Genomic DNA, 25,933 nt, shown 5'->3' with positions numbered 1-25,933 from the left:
CTGAACTGCCTACAGGCATATCTGGACATATTCTGATGCTAAATAACAAAAACCAGAGGCTTTCAGCAAGACCTCTCCCCTCTTGGAACCTCAGTTTCCCCTTCTGCCAATTAAGGAATTAATTATATCGGATGATTTCTGGATTCCTGATGGAAAATTTTATGAATCTGTGATTCAGCCTGAGTTAATTTCTGGCTTAAAAGAAGGCCTTTCTGAATTTGAAGCTTCAGAAGCATAATTGGTCAGAAGTTCCTTTGCAATATCCTTCCTCTACCCAGTGAGGCTGGTGGGTGTAAGGTGCAGGCCCCAGTAGGGTTCATGGGCTCAAAGTCAGCGATGATGCAGGCATTCTCATGAACCCGTTCTCATCACAGTTAATTATTATTGAGTCATTATTTATAAGTTTCATGCTGACGGATAATTAACCAGAAATTGGGGAGATTGTTAAGGTACAGATTGGTACCCCCTCCTCCCAGCTTATTTTCTCCCTGAGAGAAACCAAGGCTTGGGATTTCATTATTTTAGCTTTTCGGGCTTCTTGGTTCTATTTTCAGGTGATTCTCAAGGAAGACAAAGATTTCTTTTGGCCCTGTAGACATAAATCCTTTAGCATCAGCCCCAGCAACTTAGAAAAGTTAGAGTGTCTTGGTTTTAGAGATGAGAGCTTCTTCTGGGGAGAAAATAACCAACCTCCAAATTCAGGCAGTGGTAAAATGAAATGAATGTAAACAGTGTTTTTCTTCTTGATGAAAACACCTGACTTTGTTGAAGAGTGCAATTTCTTGCCTCATTGTCAATGTTAGTCTCTTCTCCAACAGAGTGGGATCCTGTTTGAAAGGGTGGACACAGCAAACAATGGCTTCAGAGTATTATTACTGGGTATGCATAGGAAGTGTTCTTTTACTGGGGAGAGAGGAGTGGTGGGTAGCAAGCAAGACACAAGTAATATTTGCTGTGCTGAGCTCTTTAGCTTGCACCGTTCCACACATAATCCTCCCTTAAACAGGTACCTCCTGCAGTGTTTTAGGTTTTAAAAAAATCGTAGCTGTCCCTGAAGACGGAGTTCTCTTAGGACCTGGCGAATGTCTCTCCTAAATGTGGTCTCTGCTCAGAGCCGTGGTTAGAGACCTCATCAGGCTTTGCACATGAACTTTCTACTTCGATTCTTCCAAACCCCAGTTATTTTTATTTACACTCCCCTTCCCCCACCAATGTCTAATATATGAGATATTTAAGTCAGGATTGTATTGGGAAGGGGCAGAGGAGAATAAAGGGATGGGAGGAACAGCCTCTTTCTTTGTATCCTTAGATGGTCGTTCTGGTTAAGCTTTTTAAGAGGCTTCTAAACTTTTTTCTTCACTGTCTCCAGTGAGGCTGGTGGCGTAGAATTTATTATACCCATTTGAAAGATGAGGAAATTGAGGCCTGAGAGTGGGGAAAACGTCTCCTGTGTAAAAGGCCACCCCGGGGTCTGGGTGGGAGTTCTCTGACCAGCCTTTGCTCACTGACCTGGGCTTGAAGAAATTTCCACCGTGACCTCTGTCCTTCTAAGAGAGTTCTTTCTCACAGTCCAGTCCCTCAGTGATCAGAGACAAAATAAACTTCCCCGCAGGGCTTCAGCAGTTCTCTTAAAAATGTCACAAGGAACCTTACTGCCCCTGCTCCTGCTCAAATATTCCCCAGACCACGTAACCCTTTGAATGCTTGGTGTCTAGCTCCAAATCATAGGTTTATTTGAAACAGATGCAAATACCAAACAAAAAATATCCACGGACTATGCCCCGCCACCTATATCTGTGGGAGCTTGGGGGGAAGCTGTTCTTTCTCTGAGCCTTAGTTTCCCCACTTATCAATTTAGTGCGAGACTGATTTGGAAAGACTGAGGAGAGCTTTAGTGAAAGGGTCTCTTCAGTGTCTGGTAATTGTGGGGATTCCTCTGGGGGTGTGTTTAATGTGCTCAGCCTCTGGTTTTCCATTTGCATGAGAGGTAATAATGTCTCCTCCCAGGGTAAATCTAACGATGGTTGTAAGAATGCTTTATAAACGAAGAAGCTAGAAGGGGTCACTTTTATTAATTCATGCCAGGCTACCATGCTAGGGTAAGTGATACTTGTGGTGAAGGAGGCAGGGAAAGGAGGGAGACCGGTTTGATTTTTAAAATATTGAATGTGAAGCTCACTCTCGGGTGCGCTGGCTGGGGGAAGCCGAGAGGAGCCAAGCATGGGGTCTTTTGTGTCCACGTCTGCCCAGAGAGAAGACGGTACTGCTCCGCCTGGGGTCAGGTTTCAGATGAGCTGTCTTCTGCTTCAGATAGACCCTAAGCCGAGGAAGGGAGCGAGCCCTTGAATCCAGCAACTCATCCATATATGCTGGGCTTCTCGGTGTTTCCAGATCTGGAGTCAGGAGGTGCTGGGGATGGTGCGACGTCATGGACTAACATTGTCATCATTTACAATAAGAATCACGATCTGTTTATGGCAGAGTCCCGTTTATCCAGATTCCAGGCAGCTGCAAAGGCCAGATTACCAGATGCTGCATTTTTCTTTCTTATTATTAAACACCCAACACTGTGCCTTTGGAAGTCCTGACAAGGAAAGAAGGTAAACATCTGGGCTTTATGGAGGCAGACGGCTTTGTGGTGATGGCCCGATGACGCTTGTTCCCTGTGCACAGTGCTTTCCAGTTTCCACCGTGTTCCCACACATTCTCTCATCTGCCCTCACGCCAACTGTGCTCTGCCTACCTTGTGGGCTGCTTTAAGGGGACAGATGTAGAGTGCTTTGTGGTCTTTAGAGTGCTGGGTACATCATGACTCTGACTCCCATTTTATAGATGAAGACACTGAGGCTCAAGGATGTGCTCAAAGCTACCAACAGAGAGTGGCAGTTTCTTTTTTCTTTTCTTTGTTTCTTTTTTTTTTTTTTTAAGATTTTATTTATTTATTTGACAGAGAGAGATCACAAGTAGGCAGAGATGCAGACAGAGAGAGGGGCAAGCAGGCTCCCTGCTGAGCAGAGAGCCCAATATGGGGCTCAATCCCAGGACCCTGAGACCATGACCTGAGCTGAAGGCAGAGGCTTAACCCACTGAGCCACCCAGGCGCCCCTGAGAGAGTGGTGGTTTCTAAGCCTCTCTCTTCCAAATATTCGATTCTGGTTCCCCAGCTTGTACTTTTACTGAGAGCTAGCATAGTGAATGGCCTCCTGAATATTCCCAGAGAATTTAAAATATTTTTGCTTTTGGTGTTTTATCTGTCCTTTTTGGAAGTAATACCTATGCCATAGTTAGAAAACTTCTTAGTTTACCATTTGTCCAGAGTTGCTCTTCCCAGACTACGCCAGATAATGAGCTCGCTATTTAATTCACAGCGACTCTCTGGGATCCTTTTACAGTGTGCTGAGACGGGGCAAGTCCTAGCAAAAACAAAAAAAGAGACCGAGGATCGTGACACATGTGTGTCACTGCCATTAGTAAACAGCCATTGTAACATGGCCGTAAATGCCAAGAAGTAGTCAATCTTGTAACTTAAAAAAATAGCTAGTATATAGATTTTTTTTTCTCAAAAAAAGGAAAACAAAATGCAGTTGTAGTTTGTTTGCCGGGCATTAGAGACCAGGAATGGTGGAGAGTAAACATGACGGTTTTGGTGGGTTACCTGGTAGAATTTCTTCATCCAAATCAGAAGCCCTTGTATGTCCTGGGGAGTCTTTGGAGGGGCTAGTGCACCCCTAATAGAAAGGTATGAGTTATTTTGAAAGCATTTACCCCCTCCGGCTCTGGTGGGCAATTTGCTTGCATTTCATCCATTTTAAAGTGCTGGTCCTGCGATCCGGAAATAATCAGATCCAAATTTTTTCGGTGCTTGAGGTTTCAAAAAAGGGGGAGAAAAACCTGCTGGCCAAATGTCAGGCTCTGTGAGACAAAGAGAGACATGTATGTGTGTGGGTACACAAACGCGATAGGAACATGTTGCGTCTACAGTCTTGAGAGTTATGTATCCGACAAATCTTTTATAGACGTGTAGCGGAAATAGAATTCCCAAAGATTCTCTAAGAATCCTGGGCGGCTAGAATTTCTCTTCCCTTCCTACCTCCCAAGCTCTCCAGAAGCTGCTGGGACTTGGTATACAAATGAAAAGGAGACCATCACAGGAGATCTTGACTTAATTTTGGCCTGCTCGTTTTTCGTCATTTTACCTGTCGTGCTTTGCTGGGCTGAGGTCTGAGGACCCCTTTAGCCATGGCCTCATATAGATAGGCTGTGTTGTTCCATCTGTGATTTAAAAGCGTAAGTTTCTTTATATGCTATGGTTTTCCTTCACACTTCTGAGAAAAAAAAAAAAGCCCACCCCGTCTTTGACTTATTCATCTCTCTGCGTTATATTTGCGTGAGAAGCTAAATGAGCCAGCACACTTAGTTTTACAGTGCGTTAAAATCTCATTACAGGCATAAGTGCACAATGAATCATTTAAAAAAATATATTCTTATGTTCTTTGTTTTGAATGTTGCATAATTATCATCATTTTCTTCGGTTTTATTTTGTGGAGTTTGGCCAGCATCCTAGAAAAGGAGAGAAACTAAAGTTTTCAATCCTTTTTTGGATAGGATTAGGAAAAAAAGAAACAACAAACAAATAAATACCAACTTTATTTATAAATTGACCAGTGACTATTGCTAATTATGGCTTTTGCATAGAGAGGGTAATGGCTCTTCCTTCCCTCAATTTTCTTGAACCAGAATCCCCTTTTTTGAAACTGATACGGTGGTATTTCAACAACCTCACCTTATAGAATATGATTATATGTGACGTTAGATTATGAGGTTTGTTCATTTATTTTGCTAATACAGATTTTAGTTGCAATGAGTTTGGACCTGGAGAGTTGTGTTGTTTCTTTTGGTAGGGGGTAGTTTATTTTTGTGCTTAAAGAAACAAAGACATTTCGATTCAAAGGGGGAGAAGAAATGAAACAAACTTCTGCAGTGGGCTTTGAAAACTTCAACTGCCTTATGCAGAAAGCACAGCTGTAATACCAGGGCCAGGAAAAAAAGAGCAAACTCCTGAAATATTCGTGCTGCTCGCCTTCACTGTGCTAATGATTCTAGCAGTTTAAAAACGGACTTCTTGTTTATCAACAGTGGCTGCGCGAATTAATAGTTTACAATGAATAAAAAAAAAAAAAAAATTCTCTCAGCATTAGAAGCAAAGTCCGGGACTGATAGCTGAAAAGGGGGAGGGTGGTTGTAGCTGTTTTGGTCTCCCTAGGCCTTATTTATAAGAAACTGAAAGGAAACAGACCTGGGATGGGGTGGGGGTAGGGAGAATACAACCCTAACCCAGTGGTCTTACAGTTTAAAGTCCCCGAAAGCATCTGTTTTCTTCTTTCCCCCATCTTCCTCTAAACTCCAAAGGGTTATTCCTTCAGAGGGTTTCCGGTGGATCGAGGCAGATTGTGTTAGCATTACGAGCTGTGTTTTTAAAGTCAGCATTTGAGTCAGATGCACTGAGGAGACCTTCAGTCCGCTAACTGAATAATGCATTTCCTGTATGGCCTGAATTTATTTGGTGGTTATGGTTGGGCCTGTCTGGAGCGAACACATGCACCATTGTGCAGCCTCGATGCATGCGGGCCACGCTCTTGGCTTTGAGTCTCTGTTTCCCCATCTGTAAAATGGGAAACAGTTGGACGGGATAGTCTGTTGTCCCTTCCTGCTCTGAAGCTTGGGGATTCCACATGAACTGGACTGGGGAAGTCAGGGAGGATCGAGGCTGTGGGAAGAAGTCATCTTTGTCTCAGACTTGACTTCTCTTTTGAACTCTTGAGCCCTGAGGCTGACTGCCGGAGCAAACATAAGTGTGAGGGGGGCAGTTAGCTAATCTTTACTGAGCACCTACTGTGTGCCAGGCTGGGCACTGTAGCTTTGACTGCATTTAATGATGCCCAATTACCCTGTGAGAAAAGGAGGCATTATTCTAGTTTTCCAGATGGGGCAACTGAGGCTTGGAAAGTTTAAGTATTGACCCCAGTAATAAGCTCACTAGCTAGTAAGTCTTAAAGCCTGGAGTTTGAACTCAGCTCTATCTGACAGCAAAGCCTGTACTTTCTCGGCTAAAGCACAGCATTCTTAAGGATGGGCTTTAAATCCTAGGCAGTGGTGAGGAGTTGCCGTGCCTAGAGAGTGGGCCCCCCATCCTGGGGGAAGATGGTAGAAGGCTGCAGGCTGGTCCAGACAGCTGTTCCTTGGAGGACCCCATTCTGAGTCTCTGCTAACAGGCCGAGGTGTGACTTTATGGGCAGACTGTGTGCATCTGTCCACCTCCCTGCTGTAGAAATGGAGGAAAGACAGCATTTCCCAGTCGTGACATGGGGTCCTCAGGCAAGGATTCTCTGAGGCTGTGGAGGGACCCTCTAGAAACAGCTCCTTCTCTGAAGCAGCAGAACACTTACATGTCCTAGTGGTTATTGCGAGTTCTAGTCCCTTTTTGAGACTTTCCCACAGTTCAGGGCGATTCCTTGCCCCGACACTGGTTGCGATCTCCCTTTCACTGCTTCTGAAGACACCTTTTGATGTTTGAAGAGAATTTCTCTTAAGCCCCACCACACCTATGGTAGAATGCATGCTTCATTGGGCATGTGGCGTAAGATCTGCTGAACAGTCATTTCCTGTTCGATCATGGGACGAAGAAGGGCTTGGGAGGGAGAACATCCCAGGAATCAGAGTAAACGTGAGCATTTGTTTGTGGGAAATGGGTCTTTTATGTCAGATGAAGAATGAATCAAATGACCCCTAGGGGAAGGAAAAGTCCCGCTGCTGGTTTGTGTCTGTGGCCTTGCACGAGGGGGCACACGTCATGAGATGGTGGACATTCTCGGAGAATCACACTTAGTGCAGAAGTCTTTATGGCCCCAGCCTTCTTTGCCTTTGGATGATGACCCTGAGTCTGAAAGGAAAAATAGGAAGAAGAATCAGGAGGGCGCTGGTTGCCATGTGGCCCAGCCTCTTCCTACTTGTGTCTTTTTAACAACTAGATTACTCTTTTAGATGTTTTTGCCTCCTTTTTTTTTTTTTTTTTTTTTTTAAATAACAGGTTTGATGGAAAATAAAGCTTTAGCAAGAAACCAGGGAGAATTATAAACCTTACTTTTAAAAATACAGATCCCATTTGCTGTTTTAAGCTCTCCGGAGGGCTGGAGAGTGGGTTTGTTTTGGAACGTTGCTGGACTATATGAATTACTTCTCTGAGGCTTGGGTATTTAATACCTAGTAGAAGTTTGTGTAAGAGCTGATGATGTATTTTGCCGACTTTCCAACCCTGTAAATAAATTACATGTGCTGGCCGAGGTTGCCAGGATCCACTGTGTCAATTGAAGCTTAATTTTTATCCCAAACCACTTAATACTTTTGTCCTAGCAAGTAGAGAAAGTTACCGGGTCTTGTCCAGCAGCGGGCCCATTCCAAGACAGAGACGGCTTCGTGAGACTGTGAGTAGGCCTCCGTGGGTCCACAGATCTTGACACGGTTTTTTGGTGATTAAGTAGCTTCAACGGTCTCAAGCCCAACCCTCCAGGCAGAGGATGATAGTATAATTTTAAGTGTATCGTAAAAATGAAACTCGATCGCTTCCACTCCCCAAACCTGCCTCACTCCCCTTCTCTCTGGAGAACACGGCCGTAATTATGTGTTTAATCTCAAGACCGCCTGTGCATTTTATCTTATTTGAGTGCAAAGCCCAGGTAATAACGTTGGCATTTCCAGTGCGAAACAAAATAGGGTTTCTAATTTGGAGACGCTATTAAATATTTCATGCTTCAACCAAACTCAATTCTTTTTTTCCTATAATAAGTTTAAATATTAATTCTCTGGAATGTCAGATGCCTAAAGCTAGGCATTTAGTGATCTGCAGTTTCAAGTATCTCGAAGAAGGTTTATGAAACAGGATATTTCACTGGGAGGGATGAGTTGTGTGTTTCAGAGATATCTGAATTCAAGGCAGCGTCTTCAGATTTACTTTTTAAAGGGAAAAGGTCGTAAAATAAGTTGCTTTATGTGCTGAAGGATTAAGTGGCTTAGGCTGAAATAACAGCAGGGACTTGACTGTTTTTCCCCCTTATATTTTAACAATGCTTTCTGGGGGAGGGGGTGGGTCATTTTCCCGCCCGCTTGTCTCCTCCCCCATCACCCTCCTCCCCCACCCCCAGCAGCCAGATGGCTTTAATTCTAACCAAATCCCACGCCGAGGCCAAATGATTGATCAAACAGTCATTTGTACTTACGTAGCACTTTTTGTGAGAATATCTCTGCATTGGAGCTTCTCGCCCGGGTTAGCTCTTCTTGGGGCCTTTAGATGGTTGACTTCCAGCAGGCTGAGGGGCTCGGAGAGGCGGGGGTCCAGGGGTGGGCAGAGAAGAGAAATCCCAGACCTTACTATCCTAAGAATTCCTTGCTTAGAAACTTTTTGTTACTTCCCATCCTTGACAGTAGGGGTATCCAAGTTTTCTGAATACAAGGACAAGAGTCTTTCCTCAGTCCACAGGACAGCAGTTATATTTTTAGCGTGTGTTTATGGACAAGATGCCTAATGAGATTATTAGTTTTAAGCCCTCTTTTAAATAGATTGGTATTTTATCATCCACTTACCCATCTGTAGAGACATCCATTTATTTTCTGGTCTTTGGTGCATGCTTTAAAGGTCACGTCTGATACTACAGCTTGGTTCATAGACTGGCAACTGGTTGGCCAGTGGGAAAATCTGAGCCCTTTGGTGTGATGTCCAAGGCTTTCCCAGTAGTCCAGCTCATCTCTTCCTGATGCCTGCTCTGCTCGTTCTCCAGCAGTGTTGGACTTTTCCTTAGGTGGCTCCAGACCTGGGGTTTTTCTCTTTCCTTGTCCTTCTGTCTTTATAAACCAGGAGCTGCTTCTGATTCATCTCTGTACCCCTGTGTCCACTACCAAGTCTGGCATGAAGTACGTATCCGAGGGTGCAGCTGAAGCTGTGGGCATAGAACTAGGCCACCAGGATTGAATCCTAGCTCTGGGGACTAACATGGGGAACTTGGGGCATGTCGTTGAGCTCTCTGCTCCTCGGTGTTCTCATCTTCAGAATGGGGATAATAATAGCAATGATCTCACAAGAGGATGAAATGAGTTAATACATGTACAAGTGCTTTGGTACAGGGACTAGCCCATGGTATAATGCTCAGTAAATTTTAGGATTATTATTATTGTTGTTACTGCTGTCATGTAAATGTTTGGTAAACAGAACCTCTTGGAAGGGCTTTCCTCCCTTCCCTTGCCACCAGACTGACTCCTAATTCTTCTTTAAGACCCAGCTCCAGCACCATCTCCTCCCAGAAGCCTTCCTTTTCTCCCTAGGCTGGGTTTTGGTGGAGCTCTAGCACACACACAGCCCTTATCCTTGCTTTTGCCATAGCACTGTTCACCCTGTGGTGATTTTCTGTTGACTTCTGTGGTCTTGAGGACAGGGGTAGAGTTTCCTGATCCCTGCATGTCACAGAGTCTGGCTCAGAGTGGATGTCTGGGAAGGCTGGGGATGGGATCCAACCCAGTGTCTGTCCAGTTTGTGTGCTTTTGTTTTTCCCACATGGTTGAACACACAGTAAGCTCTCGGTGTATGTGAGACTGACAAATATGCAAGGAGTTCCCACATGTGCACACACTCATATTCCCTTTCCAGCACCTGTGTGGGGCTCTGCATAATGACGGCTGCCCCTAGCTTGCTAGCGGACCTTGGACATGTCCTCTCACCTGTCTGGGCCTCCCTATCCTCTCGTTTCTGGGAAGAGTTGGCCTCAGTGATCACAGGTCTTTCTGGGATGCAAGGACAGGGCAGGGGCTTGTAGAGGAGCTAGGGGCATGATGGCTGTCCCAGAGGGACTGGCCCAGGATTGTAGGTACTCCCTGCCACATACCCTCCCTCCCTCCAAGGCAAAATTTCAGGCATTTAAAAATGTGTGTCATCTTGTGGTTTAAAGAGCAGATATTGGTGGTTATACTACATCTGACCCAAACTCCTCTAAGATGAAAAACCTCGGACCAGGTGTTGGAACTGAGGACTGGGAGCCACACCGTGGGTCTCCGAGGTCCTGCCGAGGGGTGGAAATTGGTGTACAGACCCTGGATCCCCACTCCAGGTCAGGTTTCGACAGAGCTCCCTGGGGGCATCATGTCGACCTGCTGGCTTCTCTACAGGACTGTAAACCATAAACTCTGCCCAAATCATTAAAGTTCGTTCAATCCCCCCCTTGAATAGATGGGAAGACTAAGGTTCAGAGAGGCCATGTTGTTACTTGTGCAAATGTGGCCACTTGGCATTTGGAGTCAGAACTGGGTTCAGACCCTTACTACGGACTACTTACTACACCACTTGCTGAACCTTGGCCAAAGTCATTAATGGTGAGCCTCGGTCTTCCTCATTTGTAAAATGGAGGTAATTCCTGTCACTTAGAACTGATGTGGGGAGCAGCTAGCTCAGGGGCTAGCACCCAGTAGGCGTGTTAACAGAAATGAGCTGCTGTTGCTGCTGGTCTTACTGAGAGAGAGCCAGGACAGTTCCGCAGGCCTCACTTCCTCTGATGCTCTTCTACGGCACAGTACTCTATCCCCTCTCTCTGGTGCTTGTTTTTCTTTTCTTTCCTTTCCTTTTTTTTTTTTTTTTTTTAAGATTTTATTTATTTATTTGAAAGAGAGAGAGTGAGAGAGATCATAAGTAGGCAGAGAGGCAGTAGGAGGGAGAGGAGGAAGCAGGCTCCCTGCTGAGCAGAGAGCCTGATGCAGGGCTCGATCCCAAGATCCTGAGATCATGACCTGAGCCAAAGGCAGAGGCTTTATCCACTGAGCCACCCAGGTGCCCCTTGTTTCTCTTTTTTTGGTGAAGTTGGAGGAGTAAGGACTCTGGAGTCTCAGAGAGACTGAGGTTCTGATCTAAGTGCTGGAGGACACAGATGTGATTGACTGGCATCTTGGCCTCACTTGGGGCTGTGGGAAGGTAAGGAAGGGGCTGTGGTCCCGGCTGACACGGGCATGGGCTGCCTCAGTGTAGCTGTCTGACCGGTCCCGGCTCTGGGTAGTCCAAGACCCTCACAGGGTCTGTGGTGGCTCTGGTGTTCAGCAGCAGGGGGAGGCGGGAGAGGGTATGGGAAGGGCCAGGAGGCAGAGTGCCCTGCCCCCTGTTTATTGGGTTGGGATTTGACTTCTAATACCCAGCTGGACTGCTTTCACTCCCCTTCTTTAACTTGTAATGCCATTACTGTTCTGCCCCCACCCCTTCCCCACGCATGCAGGTGCTTCCATTTGTTGAATCCTATTGTGAGTAAAGAACCCACAAGGCCGTTTAATTCTTTCTACATTTACTCCTTGTGGGGAAGCATCAGCACCCTCGTTTTATACATGAGAAAAGCTGATGCCGGGAGAGGCTAAGTGGCTGCCCCAAATTCCAGAGCTGGTAGCTGCCAGTCTCCCTCCAGGATCCTGCCCTTCCTTGCACCCTGCTACCTCTCTGGGTCCCCCTTCAGCTCCTTCAGACCTCTGCTGCCTTGGGCCCAGTCTTACCCGTGCATCACTGTTGAGAGACTGCCTCTTCCAGCCAGGATTTCCATTCCCTCTTCATCTGCTGACTGTCCTTTGTTACTTTTCTCTCACTGAACAGTCAGGTATTACAGATGCTTGGGTCGACGTTTTCCTCTGTTTTGAGACCATGGGCTCCTTGGAGCAGGGTCTGGAGTGAACACATCTCCGCCCTGCGGAGGGAGTGTGGACCAGAGATCCGAATGAACGCAGGACCTCGGCAGAATTCATCTGTCCCTTTCCAGTCAAGGGACATTTTCCTGGGGCTGTTCCTCAAGCAGATTTTCGGGAAAACAACCTAGAGTGGGTTTCTATTTTGGAGACTCAGCTTCGTATTTGTAAAACGGGGGGACAGTGAGTCCCTGCCCAGCCAGTCATCAGAAGCCTATGGGGTACAGTGTGCGAAAGTGTCCTGAAAACAGGGAGGGCCGTTTGGGTTTGCTTGTTGGTTGGTTCGTTCATCAGTGTGTACTGAACGGCTTCCGTGGCCCAAGCATTGGGTTGCCGCTGGGGACTCTGTGGTGGTCTAACAGAGCCCTCGCTTGCATAGAGCTTGTAGTCTGGAGAGCAATGGACAGTTGGGTGAGTGTGTGCCCGGCCTCTCCCAGCCCGGCTGGGTCCCCATTCCTCCTCTGTGCAGCTTCACCGCCTTATTACCTGCTTTGCTGTCCTGAGCAGACTCCTGAGCTCAGCCAATCTAATGCCTCATGACCTGGGACAGTGTCTCTGAGCCTGGGTTTGCAGGCATAGGAAATGGAAGTATTTGCCAGCTTAGCTCCCCTTGCAAAGCTAGTGAGAGACTCGGTGAGGTCTGCAGGAAAGGGCAGGACACTCTGGAGGAGGGTAGTCAGTCCCAAGGAGGGGGACCACCTTTGCCAGCCCCCTTTCTTGTACCTGTTACTTGCTTAAACTTTGCTCTTGGAGGGAATGCCCTTTTTCATCGTCTCTGGGAATATAGGCCAAGAACTTTCATTCTGTGAAATCTTTAGAGTCTCTCCTGTCCCAGCCTCACATGCTTCTCTTCCACTCCTCCCAGTCTGTTGGTGGAAGGTGGCTTCTCGCACAGGAGAGCTCTCAGCTAGAGAGACCCAGAGACAAGTAAATTCCCATTGTGTGTTATTGGGCATGGGGAGGAGGCAGGGGGGTTGTTAGGGGCCCTCCTTCCCTCCACACCCCTCCATTTTCAGTATGCTGTCACAATCACTTACTGAATACTGCCAGACACTGGATTATCTTTTTTAATTGATGACTTTAAATAAAAATTTCTCCCCCATTTTTGCATTCCCACATCTTCATCAACACTTGGTATTGTTATTCTTTTTAAATGTAACCATTCTGGTTGGTGGATGAGTGGTGGAATCTGTTTTAATTTGTGAATGGGCAGTAATTTGAACATTTTCCACATGCTGATTGGCCACCAGTCTACCTGTTTTGTGATGTGCCCTTTCAAGGCATTTACCTATTTTTTTTATTGAGTAGTTTTTTTTTTTTTAAGATTTTATTTATTTTTTTGGCAGAGAGAGAGAGAGAGAGATCACAAGTAGGTAGAGAGGCAGTCAGAGAGAGAGGGGGAAGCAGGCTCCCTGCTGAGCAGAGAGCCTGATGTGGGGCTCCATCCCAGGACCCTGAGATCATGACCTGAACCGAAGGCAGAGACTTAACCCCACTGAGCCACCCTGGTGCCCCTTTATTGAGTAGTCTTGTCTTAAGTAACTAAAACTTACTTTTCAGTAAGTTTTAAGTATTCTCTTATATGTTCTGGAGAGAAAACCTCTGTCAGTTACATGTTTTGTGAATATTTTCCCCAGCCTGGGATTTGCCTTTCCATTTTGGTCTTTGAAGTTTCCTTTCCCCTTCTTCCTTGCCTTCTTCTTTTTTAATTAAGGATTTTTTTTTTTAAGTAATCTCTTCACTCAATGTGGGGCTCAAACTCACAACCCCAAGATTAAGAGTCCCATGTTCTACCCACTGAACCAGCCAGGCACCCCTTCTTTTTCTTTTCTTTTCTTTTTTTAAAGGATTGTCTTGTGTAATCTTAAACTATCCTGTGATGTCAGTGTTTTTATGGAACACTTTTAAAATTAAAATAAATTACAATGAAATAAAATTGAAAATCCAGTCCCTTAGTCATACGAGCCGCATTTCAAGTGCTCAGTAGACACCTGTGGCTGGTGGCCACCCATAATGGATGGAACAGAGGTGGAACATTTCCATCACCACAGAAAGTTCAGTTGGACAGCACCAGTCTAGAATATCATTCTTTAATTTATTCATTTGTTCAGCAAATGCTTCCTGGAACCCTACCATATGCTAGGCTTTATATCCGGCCCTGGATAAGTGGGTATAGCCCAGGCTCAGCCTCTGCCTTGGGGCGGGCAGCAGGTGGACATAGTAACTTGGAGGTAGGGGCCGCATGCTGGTTACCAGGGCTGGCTCCTGTTGTGGATGGGACTTGAGTCCTAGGGTCTGTCCTGATCTCAGGAGAGCTCACAGGTCAGCACTGACAAAGTGTGTCAGAGTAGACTTTCTCAAGAAGCAGCATTTGCATGACTGGTTTCTGCTGGTTCCCCCCAGAAGCAGCCCAGACAAGGCAGATGGTTCATGGAAGGACATCTCTGAAGCGGGAATCTTGGTCAAGGCTTCCTCCTGGCTCCCAGCTATAGCCTCTCAGATAAGAGTGCCTTCTTGACTTGTGACAAATTGTTTTCTGTTACTTATAATTCTGCTTTGGGAGGTGGATTACCTTTTGAAAAATAATTTGGCTTGTTTTTATTCTTTATTTTTAATTTCTTTTTTTTTTAACTTGTGTTGGTAGTATATACTTATCATAGAAGAATTAGAAACTATAGAATCATATGCAGATGGAAATAATATTTGCTTATAATTTTATTCCCCCCTTGGCCCCCACACAAAGGCTGCCATTTACATTTTGGTATATTTCATTTATCTTCTTTTTTTAAATACTTTATATTAATTATATTTTTTATATCCTTGAGATCATTCTGAATATAGTCTTACGTACTTATTTTTAAACTCTACATTCTATTGTAATAAACCTCTTCCATGTTATTAAAATTCCTTGTAAACATACAAAAATACATGCATTTTATTAAACTTGTCAAATCTTTTTAAATAGGCAGCCCCTTAAAATAGTTTAAAATTCAGAAGACCCAAAAAGGGTTCTTAGGAAAGAAAGCCTTCCTTTTGTCTTTTTTGCTCCTGCCCCATTCCCTTTGCTGGTGACAGCTGGTGATGCTTGGCCTCTCAGAGGGAGTTTATGCCCATACAAACAAATCTGTATATATATTACTTGCACAGGGCATAGTGCTTAGAATTTTTTACCTCTTCCCTTCGTACAGATAATGCTGCAGTAAATTTTGTGCAGTAATCCCTGTTTGCATCTCTGATTATTTTCTTAGGCTGGATCCCCAGAGATGAAAATGACTGGGTGAGAGGGTAGTAACATTTGACACAAATTATCAAATAGGTCTTTAGAGGGTTACACCCATTTACACAACTGCATGCCACGTTTTAGAGAACTTACTTCCCTGCACCTTCACCAGAGTTTCCAAAATAATTTCCTAATTTGAAGGTGGAGGTGACATCCGGTTATTTTTTTTTTTTACATTTATTTGAACGTTCGTGTAGCTTCATGTCTGTTTTGTGTCAGTTCACATTCATAGCTCCTCTTTGGCAAGTTGGTATTTACATTGGAGTCTGAATATCTTACTTAAAAAATTTAAACATTTACTATTCCATATAGGTAGACTGTAAGCTGAGAATGTTAATGCTTTGTTCACTGTATCTGTTGCTAATATTTTTAGGAGTCTGCTGTTTAAAGTTTCTAATGATAATTTTAAAACAGAAATTTGAAATTTTATATATAGTCATATCTCCCAAGACTTTCCTTTGTCATTTCCTTCCTTGCTCTTCTTTTTGTCATTGGCCAAGTGCTGTTGTTTGCTCTTGTTACTATTTTTGGGAGCATGTTTTATTAACATTCTAAAAATAAATTCATATTTTTAGTGAAATAATGCTAACCAGTTTTTTAAAATCACCTAATAAAGAGAGCGGGTCCCCGTTCCTTCGTGGGCCCACTCCTGGGGGCAGCTGCCTTCAGCCCGGGCTCCTGGGGTGTGCACCTCCAGGGGGCGCCACTTAACCCCATCTATACGAACGAAGCTCCCTAGACATGGGCAACATGGTGGCCCCACCTTCAACTTACTTAGTTGTCTTTTTCTAATATTTTCTTCCACGTGTCTAGGTTACAAAAACAAAAACAAGAGCTAAACATGGTACCGACTGTAGTCCAGTCATGCTCTAAGCATGTTACAAACATAATTCCCATAATTCTCCCAACAACGCTCTGAAGGCGTTTACTCTTATCTTCCCGGATTTGCAGATGAGGAGACATAGCCAGAGGAGGAGAGTAACTTGTCCCGGGCTACACAGCTGGTGAGTGGTGAAGCCCTAATCGCTGTGCTCCCTGGCCTCTAAGATTTGTGGGGCTATCTCTGGGTCCGGAATGCCCATTGTTGACTGGCACCTGTTATAGCCAATGAGGATTCCGATCTCGAAAGCCCCGCCTCCAGCCCGGTGCTTTCCCAGCCTGCACGGGGCACTCCGTGCAGCCCAGGCTGCTGCACTTTGTCTCCTTATGCCTGTGCATAGTGGGGACTGGGTATAATCCACTCTGGGGATTTTGCCCTCAGGGTTCTGGCTGAGCCCCGACACTAGGGATTGACCAGAGGCACTGGTGGCCATCTTCTAAAGTGGGACTTCACTGTGTTCTAAAGCCGGGCTGTAGGTGCCCAAACTAAACTGGGATTTGGGGATCCTTACCTGGCATGCCCTTGGGTTGGTTTGGATTTCTCCAAATTCTCCAAAGAGGTGATTTCTTTGGAGGCAGTTGTTGAAAAGTTGTGACGTTTCGTTCCCCCATGGCTGGTGGCGCTATACAGGGGGAAAGGATTGTTTTCTCCTCTCCACAACTCAAGTGAGGGGGTTCTGAGAGGTCCACCCAGAGAGCCCTGCACAGCCCCTGAAGCTGAGGAATGGTTGTGTCTCTCCTGGCCTGATGGTGTTGAAGAGGGTGGCTGCACCATTGCCACCTGTGATGGGGCAGGAGGTTGTGTTCCGGCGACATGCCTGGTGGTGGTTCTCAGACCTGCCTTCTTTGCCCAAGATGGCATCTTGCCAGGCAGGGGTGAGAGAGACTGGAGGTGTCCCACAGGATACAGTGGGGTGGGGGGGTGTCTACCAACCAGAGGAGCTCTCCCACTGAACAGCTGGGTCCACAGAGCTCCCACAAAGGTGGGCAAGGGAGTCCCTTTGTGCCACTGTAATGGAAAGAGTAAGGAGGCTGGAGACATTGCCCCTCGTCCTGCACAGAGTTCCCAGCCTGAGGCAGGTCCAAGGTGTGGGAAGGGAGGAGTTTCCCTATAAATGAAGCTCAGTGTTGAGATTATTAATCTGGATGGGACATCTTAATTACTAAACTGAGACTGTCAGGGGACTGAAGTGTCTGGAAGATGTTTTATGATCTACAAATGAGCCAACGAGTTATGGGACTTCCAGAGACTTCTCAGGGGTGGGGATGGGGAGCAAGTCAGCAGGTTGGGTTTTAAAAGGGACAAGTTTCAGAGAGGGGAGACTTGGGAAGGGACAGGTAATGATAAATTGTTTCTATAGCCCTCTCTGGATCCACTTTCTCAGCATAGTGTTAGGTTTGGTACAGGTGGTAGAATCAAGTCCTGTACTATGGGAACTTATCCTTTGGGGTGCAATACATTGTTTTCCTGGATATCTATCCCTTCTTTCTTCGTTTGCTAGTCTCAAATTTGTGTATGTTATTATTTCTCCCTAAACATTCCGTCAGTTTTGTGGCACCTGTCAATCATACTTCCCTAAATGCACGAACACATCAGGTTAGCTTTGTTCCGTGTCTCCTACACCTCAATGAAGTAAGAGCTGGTCTACTGCACGGTTGACCTCCTGGGGCCCTTCTTTGAAGCTCTCCTTTGCAGGACTTCCCATTTCTTGGTTCATGCCTGTATCATGCACTGCAACTGGTTTAAGCAGAAAAGAGATTTTTTTATGAAAGGATGCTGGGTGGCTCTCATAATTGCCTACTAAGGCTAGAGACCCAGGCTTGGAAGCTACATAGCCAAGAATCTTACTCCAAATCCTGCAACAGGGCTGTGCGGTGAAAACAGTGGGTTACAGACATTGGCAGCAGAGCCACGGTCCTTGGTCATTGGTTATTGCCGACTGCTTGTTTTTACACATGCCATTGGAGGCTGCAAAAGGAGGCTGGGAAACATGTCCTTCCTTCATTCAACAAATTTGTGTTGAGCACCTCCTATGAGCTAGGTACTCTTCTAGATGCTGAGAAAGTAAGCCAACAGTCAAAAAAATTTCTACACTCATGAAACTTACATTCTAGAGTGGGAGGCACAGTTATGAAGGGAACAAGTTAAATATAAAGTTGACCAAATGATGATAATACTTTGGAGAAAAAAACAGAGGATGTTGCGGGGGACTACTGCTTCACAGGGTGCTCATGGTAGGGAACATGGGTGGACAAGCCAAAGGATGCAAGGGATCAGATATTTTCAGCTTCTGTGTGTATTTTCATTGTGTGTGGGTTGGGGGGGGGGGTTGAAGTGGAGTGGGGGGGATGCCTTATAAGGTGAGTAATTTTCCCAGTAGAAGAAAGGGATTCAGATGCTGGCACCCAGAAAGAAAGGCAAATGCCCTTTGCATTGTATTTTCTTGTTTTCTTGATGTAACCTTGTAATTTGCTGGAGGGCATCCTCCAATGAAGTTGTAAGAGGTCAGTAAAGATGATTGTCTGAAAAGCGTCTCATTCTTGACTGTTTGGCTGGAGAATTTTGATAATAAGAACTATAATTCCAGTGCCTATGACTATGTGTTAGGCATAGTTGACTTGAATTCATTCATCCTTATACCAAGCCATTAAAGTAGGTGGTAGAGATGATTACTGTGCTTGTTCTACAGACGAGGAAACCAAGATCCAGTGAAGTTAAGTAACTTGGCTATGGTCACACTGCCAGTGAGTGGCAGGGCCAGGATCAGAACTCAGATGTTCAGCTTCAGAGCTGATCCTGTAATAAAAAATAAAAAATTAAAAAAAAAATATATATATATATAAACAACAACAACAACAACAAAAAAAAAAAAAAAAAAGAATTGTGACAACATTGTCCCATTGTCTTCTGGCTTCCCTCCTTGGCTATGGACAGTTCTCATGCCATGATTCCAGAGGCTTTGCCTAGGTTTCTTCCCCACTCCTCATCATCTGTTTTCTAGAAGATTTCTAGATACTCTCTCCACCCCTGGTGCTGTAAAACTTTGCAGTAATGTGCCTTGATGTGGATTTTTTCCCCATTAATTAGGCTGGGTGCTTGGTAGGACCTTTGCATCATGAATCTGGAGATTCAACTTTTTTTTTTTTTCCATACCACGTCTTTCTTGTCCTTTTCTGGAAATCCTCCTAGTTGTTCTGTATTGATCCTCTCATTTTCTTGCTTTTGTGTCTTTGATCTGTTTCCTGAGAATTTCTTTGACTTTATCTCCCATTTATTTTTTCAGTTTGTAAAAGCACCCAATCTCTAATGATTCCTTTTCATACATTCTGTCTCGGTTTATGAATGCAATATCTTAGCATATCTCTCTGAGGAAATTGTTAAGATTCTATATTTATTTATTTATTTTTAAAGATTTTATTTATTTATTTGACAGACAGATCACAAATAAACAGAGAGGCAGGCAGAGAGAGAGGAGGAAGCAGGCTCCCCGCCGAGCAGAGAGCTCAATGCAGGGCTCCATCCCAGGACACTGAGATCATGATCTGAGCTGAAGGCAGAGGCTTTAACCCACTGAACCACCCAGGCGCCCCAGATTCTATATTTATTTTTTAAAAAAACTTATTTATTTTAGAGAGAGAGTGAGAGCGCACACGCATGCACAAGTGGGGACGGGGGTGGGAGAGCAGTAGAGGGAGAGGGAGAAGCAGACCCCCTGCTGAGTAGGCAGCCCAACGGGTCTCCATCCCAGGACCCTGAGATCCTGAACTGAGCCAAAGGCAGATGCTTAACTGACTGAGCCACCCGGGAGCCCCATGGATTTTATTTTTTTAAATTTTTAATTTATAATTATTACTATTTTGATTATTGGGATTTTAAACCACTTCTCTCCTGTGCCCTGGGTTCCTGTTTTCCATTTGATTGACTGGGCTCATCCTTCCAGGTTACGTGCTGTGACAATTGTTTGACCTTAGAAAGACATCCCCTTATACTAACCCTCCTGCTCTTCACTGTGGCCCCTAGTGTCCTCCCTGCCCAGCTTGTATGTTCAGAAGTGGTCAGCACAAGCACCGTTTCCAAAAAAATCATCCTTCTCACCCCCAGCCCCCAGCCTGGCTGAGGCTGCACCCCCATGCCTGCCTGTTGGATGGTGCTGGAGGAGCCCCCCACGTGCCTGAGGGTCTGCCTGCCTCCAGAGCCCCCCTCCTCACTGGGTGCTCCTGGAGCCCTGCCCAGTTCCTCTCTGTGATGTTAACTCTGTTACATTTTCATCAGGGAGCTTGTCACTCTCCTGATCTTCTTGTTCCTGCTGCGTCACCCTGCACTTGCAAGAAGCAGGTACCTGCGAGAAGCAGGCCCTACAAGAAGCTAGGGCCGAGGATGGTGCTTGCAAAGAGTAGGCTCCTGACCCTGGGTGGGTGGAGTGCAGTCCCATTGCCACTGTGCATCTCTGGACATCGTCAGTGTCCCTGGGAATCAAGCCGCTCTTCATCCTTCTCCATGCCCATCTCTGCACAGGGCCTGGAGCAGCATCCGTGGAGGCCAGGTCCCTCTTTGTTGGGGGAAAAATAGCATTTCTTGCTATTTTTGTGTAGGCCATAGTTTTGATGCAGACTGCAGCTAGTATAATAGAAAAGATGGGGGGTTGGGGCCCCTGGGTAGTTCACTTGGTTGAGTGTCTTACTCTTGGTTTCAGCTCAGGTCATGATCTCATGGGTTGTGAGATCAAGTCCCTCATCAGTGGGTTCTCTTCCTGGGCACTTCCACCCAACCTCTCTCAAAAATACATAAATACATATTAAAAAAAAAAGTCAGGGGGCCATGGTGGACCTGAATTTCCACACAGCCTGGAGCTCTAGGGCTGCTGTGTAAAATGTTTCCGTTTTCTCCTCTGTAGAATGGGATGGTAGTCCATACCTGGGGCTCTGTGAAGCTCAGGGGAGATCCGGGGTTGGAAAGGACCTAAAACAACTAACAAAGAGGGGATTTGTATAACCAGTTCTGCAGTTCTAACGCAGGGACCATTTCTGAGGCACCCACTGGGGCTAGAATAAGCTGCCGTGCTCATGTTTCCATAACTCAGTGAATCTTTCCAACAGCCTTGTGAAGCTCCTGGCAGTTTTGCTCCTGAAGAAGCAGAGGCTCGGAGGAGATGCGTGACTTGCTGGCACCTCGTGGAGCTTGTCGTGACTGCCTCTGTTTTCTTAGGCTCACCTCTGTCTCCTACTACGTTTGGATCTTGTTTGTCTTCAAAAACCAAAAAACAAAACAAAAAAAACAAACAAACTCCAAATTGCTGGATTTTTTTCTTTGTTACTTATCCTTCTTTCGTAACTTTTTGGGGGAGGGAAGGATTGGGGAAGGTAGGGGAAGTGGGGACAAGGTCTTAGGACTCCCCCCCTGCAGCCCTGTGTGATCCCCGAAGCCAGGGGTGTGGGTGGCAGGCTCAGCAAGAAGAGGTTCTCCAGCACCCTGTGGATTCATGCCTTTGCAGATGAGCTAGCTGCAGGCTTAGGGGCTCTCCCCTCCCTGCTTTAAAAAAAATCTCTTCTCCTCCCTGTCTCTCCTCTCCTCTCTTGCTCTCTGGCATGTCCTCTATCTGCCCGCCTCTATAGTTGGTCCCTTCTTTTCTCTTGCTGTTTCCTTTTCTTCCTTTTTGGTGTCTCTCTACCATTTCTACTTCTTTTTCTTTTTTCCTTCTGGAGCTTTCCATATCTTTCTGTCTCAGCTTCTCTCTGCCTTATTGCCTGTGTTTTTTTCCTTCCTTCTCCCTGCTTCTGCCTTCCTGGGTCCTTATTTCGGTTTACACTCCCTCTACCTGCCGTTTCTGGCAAGTGCTCCTTTTGTGGTTGTGAGAACGAAGAATCTTTGTGGTAGCCCGTGGTGGCTCTTCCCGGCCCCTGAGCTATCCTGGGAGAAGCCTACAAAGACATAGGGCCCTGGGAGAACTGGGCACAGTCCTGGGGGCAGGCTGGGAGGAAGGCGGGCCTCTGCGGGTCACTCTGGCTGCCGGTCCCCAGAGGCAGGTCTAAAGATGACCCTATTGCCCGTGACTTTAATCAATTAGAGGGTGCTCACTGACCCTCCCTCTGTTCAGGTGCTGGGCTGGGCACTGAAACACTGCCGTGCCCTAAAGGGGCTTTTGTTAGGGATGCAGAGTCAGAAAACACCTGTTGTGGTGGGTGATTATCAGCTGTATACACAGGACACCGCAGGGGCTTTATGACTCCTGCTGCGGGTGCAGGCTTCTCGGCAGACAGTTTGCGTGGGCCAGGCTCTGAAGGAGGGGGAGGCCGTTCACTGCGGGTGAAAACACAAGGACAAGGCCTTCTAGGCCTTCTTATTCTCTCTCTCTTTTTTTATTTTTTAGAGAAAAAGAGTGGGGAGGGGCAGAAGAAGAGAGAGAATCTGAAGTAGGCTCCTCCCCCAGTGTGGAGCCTTACACAGGCTTCGATCTCATAATCCAGAGATAATGGCCTGTAGGCTGTCTTACTCAAACTATGGTTTCCAGGGCAGCTGGGTGGTGCATTTGGTTGGGCGTCCAAGTCTTGGTTTCAGCTCAGGTCATGATGTTAGGGTCCTGAGATCAAACCCCACATCAGGCTCAGAGTCTACATGAGACTCTCTCCCCCTCTCCCTTTGCCCCCCCCCCCCCATGCTCTCTTTCTCTGTCCCTCCTCTCTCTCCCCCTAGCTCTCTTAAATAAACAAATCTTTAAAAAACAACAACAACAAAGTATGGTTTGCAGACCAACGGCATGGGCGCCACCTGGGAGCTTCTTAGAAATGCAGAATCCTCGCCCCACCCCAGACCTACTGTTTCAGTATCTGCCTTTGAACAAGATTTCCAGGTGATTCATGGGCACACCAAAGCTGGAGAAGCACTGCTCTAGGCCAAGGCTGTGCAAAGGGCAGGTTGTCGGGGAGAGCCCATGTGTTGAGTAGTGGGGAGGAATTTGGTGTTGCAGGGGCAGAGATGTGGCTGAAGGTGGCCTGAATGAGGCAAGAAAGGAAGGTAGGAGTCAAACTGCCCTGGCCCTTCAATGACCCACTAAGGATGAGAAGGGAGCTGAGGCTATGACTGCTGCTTCCCAGACCTGCCAGATCCATAGACCCACAGGCCACCGTGTCCACAAAGACCTTTCAGGATCATCAGATCCTCTTTGCACCAGGTGAATGGAGGAAACTGAAGCCCAGTGACTCCAGGTGACTCGCTTAAGGTCACACAGCAGATACAGGGTAGGGGGGATGGACAGCTGGTGCTATTTTGGGATGTATTTGTTTGTGATAAGAGTGATTGCTGCTTAGTAAGGTCGTGCCGTAGGCCAGGTGTGGAATCAGGTGCTTCCCGTTGGGCCAGTGAAATAGGTCTTTCCTCTTTTGTGATCCACATTTACCACACGAGACACTAAGGCTCTGAGAGGTACATTCACCTGCTTACGGACGAGTGACTGAAGAACAGAGCTGGGCTCTGAATTTGTTTGGCTGACTCCAGGGCCCATGTGACCTGCCCCCTGGAGGACAGGCTGAGAAGCTCAAGCATGATTCTGGAGGCCGTGGGAAGCTGCAGGTAGGACCTGGTCAGACCCCGGTTTTGGGGAAGATCGCACAGGGGCAGGGGCGAGCACTAAGCTCTCTGGGTGGCCTTGGGTGAGCAAGCTCCTGGGTCTTGGTTTCTCCCCTGCTGGGTTTCCACGGCAATTCTAGCAGAGTCCTGAAGGTCCGCTCTGAGTCTGACTTTGCGTATGTCATGCTGTGATGTGTCACGTCAGAGAGGCTGGAGGTGGCTTAACCCTGCTGCCCACGGGTGTTTTCCTGCTGGCCTGTAATAGGGTGCAGGGAGTTTCAGTCCTGGGGTGGGAGATGGAGAAACAAGGCTGCAGAACGGCCGAATGGGGGGCAGCTGTGTTGAGGGAGGAGCTGACCGGCCCCTCCAGCTCGGCCACCAGGGCTGACTCCGTCCCACATGTGATTCTGATTAGGCGGCCTGTGTAAAAGTTACCTAAACACCACTCTAATTACTCTGTTTAGGAACATTCACATGCGTGGGAGGGTGCCTGGCACTGGCTTCCCACATGTGCTGGGGGTCTGCGGGGAGGACCACATTTGCACGAGCGTGACAGGCACCGCGTCGGAACGTCGCAGCCACCCGGGGACGGGGCTCCTGCTGGACGAGCTCAGGGGGTTCTTCCCAGGGGCCCGGCAGGCAGTTGGGGAGGAGTGACTCCCCTGACTCTTGCTTGTGGCAGAGAGCTCCTTTAGTCTCTCATCCTCCCCTGTGAAGTAGGTGGCACTGTCCCCACAGGGAATATGGCGGCATTTCAAAGGTGCATAGAGCGACAGAGCACAGATTCGGATCTGGAGTTGGCCAGACTGGTCCTCTCGCTGTGTAACCTCAGGCAGGTCCCGTCGTCTCTTTGAGCCTCAGCTCTCATCTAATAAGACCGTCTGTCTCGCAGGCTCATTGTGAAGATGAAATGAACTAAGTGCCCCGGGAGAGGAATTGACGTGTGACCAGGGCTACCATGGGGCACAGCTCCACTTGTGGGGAACCCCGGGCTCTGTGTTGCACACATGCCTCTGGGGGCGACGTGCACAAGGCCCTGGGGCTATTTATTTCATTGACAGTTGTGTGGGGGAACACCTTGGTTGGGTGTGGTTTGGCGTGCCCCCTAGAGGTGGAGAGGGATGGCTGAACATGGGGCAGTCCCCAGGAGGACTCTTAGGGCATCAAGAAGGCCTTGCTTTCCTGGCTTCATGGGCAGTCCCGGCAGGGGTCTGTGGGGAATGGACTGTCAGTGTTTCCCCTCCAGGGATGAGGGGGTGTGGGCAGCATGCTATCCTCAGGAAACTGGCGACACCGGCAACGATCTCTTGTACCTTGAACTTTGCCCACCTAACTTCCACTCTTCTCTGTCTGTGGATAAGCCCATGTGTCTTGGCTCCTGCCCTCAGTGATAAGGCGTTCATCCATCCAGCCCTACAGCCATCTTCATGCCCATTTGTACGAACATCCATCAGTATTTTCATACCTCTACCCAGTTGCCCACCAGCCCACATTCACCAAGTTGGTCATGTCCCCTGCTCGTGATATGCAAAGATTACCCTCTGCTGAGTCAGAACTACCTCTGTTGGAGGGGGTGTGTGGCTGGCTTTGACATTAAGGAAGGCTGTTAACTTTGGGACTCTGCTTCATAGATGAAGCAGATCAGAGAGTGAGTCTGAAGGAGTCTTTGCTTGCCAGTTCTCCTTCCCCTTTTGCTTACTTGTCTGTTTATCCATTCACCCACTTTTCATTCATGTGTCCATCCATCTAACCATCTCCGCAGCCTCCCACCTACTTCCCCACCCATGTTTATAACCGACCATGAAATCATCTAACTGCCAGAACCACCCAGCTACCCTACTGCCTGTTCATCTACCCAACTGCCTCGTTGCTCATTCACCTTCACACCATCAGCAAATGTATTTTTAAGACTCCAAAATGGAAGAGGCGCTGGGTTTCTGGACTACTAGCCTGATGTATGACCTGTATCAGCTGTGTTCCTGGGACCTGTTTTAAAGCTCTGATATTTTATATTATGTGGAAACCCAACACAGAGGTCCTACTCTCATTTATCCAACAAATCCCTATACACAACAGTTGCTGAGTACTTACTGTGTACCTGACACTTCTTTAGACACTTGGGATCCTGTGGGGAACAAGGCAGGCAATCTTTGACCTTGTGGAGTTTACCTTCTAGTAAGGGAGACAGACACTAAGTAAGCAAACAAAAAAATAAAGATTGCTGTATGTGCCTCTGTGTGCTGGGCATGGCCTAGGAAACTCCTTAGGGAGTTTCTAGTCTAGTTGGAGGTGAGATAGGTCTGGGGAAAGAGAACGCTCACACGGTCTGTGTGCTGTACTCCGAACTGGAGTGCATGTAAGTATTGAAGGACCACAGGAGGCCAGAGAAGCAACCAAGGAGGACTTCCCCGGGATGGGAGCCTCCAATGCAGCCTAGGAGGTTACAGTACGGGGGA

General features: G+C 46.8%; 1 protein-coding gene across 4 annotated transcripts in view; it reads left to right on the top strand.

Annotated features, from left to right (window-relative positions):
* GLIS1 (GLIS family zinc finger 1) overlaps window positions 1–25,933 on the top strand; it is a 216,799-nt gene that overhangs the window by 1,774 nt on the left and 189,092 nt on the right. Inside the window, exon 1 of one of the 4 annotated variants that reach the window (XM_059137086.1) lies at window positions 7,445–7,481. The exons of the other annotated variants lie outside the window; for them this stretch is intronic. The gene's annotated coding sequence lies outside the window, so the exon portion shown is untranslated. Of the gene's footprint in view, window positions 1–7,444; window positions 7,482–25,933 lie in introns of those variants that run through there. 4 annotated transcript variants of the gene reach the window in all.

The sequence above is a fragment of the Mustela lutreola genome, chromosome 10, assembly GCF_030435805.1.
Source record: "Mustela lutreola isolate mMusLut2 chromosome 10, mMusLut2.pri, whole genome shotgun sequence".
Lineage (NCBI taxonomy): Eukaryota > Metazoa > Chordata > Mammalia > Carnivora > Mustelidae > Mustela > Mustela lutreola.
This window is presented reverse-complemented; position numbering and strand designations above follow the sequence as displayed.